Consider the following 3973-nt stretch of genomic DNA (forward strand, 5'->3'; position numbering starts at 1 on the left):
TTGGGGATTGTTTCATTCTTTATATTTATAACCCCAAGCCAAGCACAGTGCTTGGTACATATGAACCCAAGCAAGTGAAAGTTAAAGAATAAGGAATTAGAAGAAAATGATTCAGATGACAGCTGGGTGGACCTTAAACTTTCTAAGCTAATTCATCTTTTTAAAAATTCATAGGATCATTCATAAAGAGTTGAAAGGGACCTCAGAAGCCATCTACTCCTACTTCCTGGGGAAACTGAGTCCCAAAGGCTCAGAACCAAGAATGGCCCTCTGGCCAATCAACCCTTGTCTCTATACCAGGCCAAGCTGGCCCCCAATGGTCTCTAGGCTAGAAGTACCAGACTGCCTCCAGGCCCCTACTATGGAATGGGACTCGCATCTAGAATATTCCCCCTGCTGATTTAGGATTGAGCTCATTGGTGTATTCTATAATCTCATGCTCATTTGCAGCCAATCAGGAAGCTCCTCTGTCTTGGGCTGGGGGTGGCTGTGGGGCAAGGTTGTGGTGCTTTTGAATTGCTGAGCTAACTAAACATCTTTCAAAGAAGAAAAGTAGAGCGAGAACTGTCACATAGAATTAAAGTGTTTTCCTTCCCACCTCAGAAATAGAATATGACTCCACCCTGAAAGTCCACAGTGACCAGCCCTGACCTCACCCCTTCAGGAGCTAGGGTGCAGTCTACTCTCCATCCTAGGGCAGCCACTAGTGTTTTCCAGTATTTTCTCTGGACCACACCAACCCCACTGTCTCCCCCATGCTATTCTCCTCCTTCCTTTCTTTTCTGTGGCACACAGGATATCCCTCAACTCTTGTGAAAAGAACTCTGGATTGGGAGTTTAGAGACAGGGGTTCCAGTTTGGCCCTGCCACTGCCTGGCTGTGTCACTTTGGGCAAATTGACTAATTTCTCTGAGCCTTGCCTTGCTCAGCTACTCAGATGGGGATAATAATCAGTTTCTTCCTTCGCCCACAAGGGTGTTGTGAGGATCAGGCTAGATAAAGGCTGTGGAAAGTTTGTGGAAGTCACAAAACTAAACAAATTATTCCTCACTATTATTAGTATCTTTCAGCTCCCTGTTGTTTCCTGGGTGTGAGTAGATGGAGTGCTCCCTGAGGCCAAGGCCTTGGTCTTCCTGTTCCTTCACATTCCCCAGTTTCTGTCCCTGTCCTGTCCCAGGACAGAGTTCTGGACCCTCTGGTTATACGTGGAGACGTTGGGTTGTGTTCCTGAGGACTCTTGACCACGGGGTCCCAGTGTCCAATGTCTGGGCCCCCCTGGCACCTCCCTCCTCAGCTCCTGCCCTCTTGGGCACCCACATCTCTCAGCTGGGGCTCCCTTAGTTCAGTAATTGGGTACATCCGTTGCCAACGCCCCAACTCTACATTTTTGTGAGTAATTATCCAGTCGGGCACTGGCCAGGAAGACTGAGCATTTCCAGCCATGCTAAGGGATGAACAAGTAGTGGCAGACCCCGCCAAGGGGCTCCGATCACCCTCAGAGCCCAGGGAGGCATCTGCGGGAGATCCTGGAGTCTGATAATCTCCTGGGCAACTCACCAACCCACCTCTTCCCTGGGCCTATTCCTTTTCTCTTTCAGCTGGGTCCCTGGTAGATCAGAATATCTCAGAATAAATATTAGAATGGAAAAAGACCTTGGACATCATCTAGTCTAACTCCCTCACTTTGTAGATGAGGAAACTGAGGCCTATGGTGGTCGTGTGATCCATCTAAAGTCATACATGCAGTAAAAGGCAGATCCAGGAACTGAACTCAGGTGCTTTGATACAATAGCTAAAAATAATAGCTAGCATTGACATAGAACTTTAAGGTTTAAAAAATGCTTTACCTATATTATCTCATTTGATCCTCATAGAAACCATGTGCTATTATTATTTTACAGATGAGAAAGTAAGGCAAACAGAGATTAAGTGACTTGTCCAGGGTCACACAGCTAGTAAGCATCTGAAGAAGGATTTTAACTCAAGTTTTCTTGATTCCAAGTCCACTGTGCTACCCAGCTGCCCTGGTACCCATTTCTTATCCCTCCACTAGTCTATGAGTCCCATGGGGCTGCTGACAAGGAGTAATCCAGCCTCTGCCTTAATTCCCCATTCCCTTCCCTTCAATATTTCCCAAATGCTTTGTTTGCCTGGGGCCCCGTGCTCAGGCTTTTGGGGAAAACAGATGACTAGGACACAGTCCTATTTAGGTCGGTGGCACAGTATAAAGCTCTGGCTTTGGAGTCAGGAAGTTCAAATACTCCCTTAGATATTTACTAGTAGTGTCACTCTGGGTTAGTCAATTCACTTCTTAGCCTCAGTTTCCTCATCTGTAAAATGAGTGAGTTGGACTTGATGGCCTGGGAGGGCCCTTCTAGCTCTAAATCGATCGTCCTAAGATGCGATAGTTCTTGCCTCCATGGGGCTGAGTCTAGGGGAAGGATGAGATGAGCCCAGGGGCTGACGATATAAAATGGTGCCTGTCTTCTGACATAAAAGTGTCATGAATACAGGGATAGACGGATTTTGAAAAGGGAAAGCTCACACGGTTTGAGGGGGGGAAAGTGAAGACTTCCCAGAGGCGCTAGCATTTGAGTCTTCAAGGCAGGGGTGTGTTGGGAAATGTTTAACAACCCAGCTCTCTGAGAGGAAAAAAGTGTACATATATAGTTTTAAGTGTAATTTGCATAATGAACACTTTCTGTAGTCTGGTCCATCAACAAGACAATAAATGGAGCCCTGGTTTGTAGCAGTTGCTGATTCCTGAGGTGTAAATGCTTACATTGAGAATTTAACATTCAGGGGCTTAGAGCTGGCTCCAGCATCCCTCTCCCTGCTTCAAGGGAAGTAGCCAGCTCCTTTTTGTCCAGCTCTCATGGCTGGAGAGCTCTTTAGACTGAGAATCTGCCTCCCTTAACTAAGGAGAGCAAGCAATGCTGTCCCGAGGTACCAACCTTTAGAAGGTACTGACGAGGCTTGTACTCTTTTGGAAGAGTGGAAACAACTGAACTCAACAACTAAGTTTTTTGTTGCTTTTCAGTCCTTTCAGTCATGTCTGATTCTTTGTGACCCTATTTGGGATTTTCTTAGTAAAATACTGGAATGGTTTGCCATTTCCTTCTCCAGCTCATTTTTCCAGATGAGGAAGCTGAGGCAAGCAGGGTTAAGTGACTTGCCCAGGGTCACACAGCTAGTAAGTGTCTGAGGCCAAATTTGAACTCAGGTCCTTCTGACTCCAGGGCTGCTGCTTTATCCACTGTGCCACCTAGCTGCCCTAACAACTAGGTAGCAATAATAATAAGTTAAAAATAGGACATTATCAGTTGGCTAAGCTTCTTCCTGCTGTTGGCTCACGCTCGGGGTGAGCTCCTCCCCAGTCCCATTTCGCTCCCTCCCCTGGTAGCCTTTTCAGCTGCAGCTTTGTGGTGCCCTGCAGTCTCTCCCCTCATAGATCTTTGTGACCTGAGGTCTAAGGTCTCTTTCTTCCCGATGCCCTTCAGCCCTCTTCCTGCCCATTCCTTGTGGCTCAGCCTACTCTCATGCTGGGGATGAAAGCAAACCCAGTGACCACCAGGGTTCTAAGAAGTGGAGTCTGGAAACTGAGATGCCCAAGCTGTTTCTTCTCATTGGCTTCTCCGGCTCATCATTCAAAGCTGTCCCATGGGAGAGGGGTTAGTTAGACTTTTCCTGCCTGGTATCAGAAGGCAGACTAGGATAGCAAACAGAAGACCTTTGAACCTAGGGCATCAAAAGTGGGAAGGCCCTTAGAACAGAGAATTGAGAGAGATAGCATCTAGTACACCCCTTTCATTTTACAGATGGAAAGATCAATTTATCAGTCCATCAATCAATCAGCAGACTAGGATAGCAAGCTATAATCAAATTTCTATTTGATGGGAGGAAAAGTTTTCTGCCATTTTGAGGTGCCCCAAAGAGATGGATCACCTTCGGAGGCTGTAGGGCTTCAAGTAGA

This window comes from Phascolarctos cinereus, unplaced genomic scaffold (assembly GCF_003287225.1).
Source record: "Phascolarctos cinereus isolate Bilbo 61053 unplaced genomic scaffold, phaCin_HiC Scaffold_726;HRSCAF=1367, whole genome shotgun sequence".
In the NCBI taxonomy this organism is placed as follows: Eukaryota; Metazoa; Chordata; class Mammalia; order Diprotodontia; family Phascolarctidae; genus Phascolarctos; species Phascolarctos cinereus.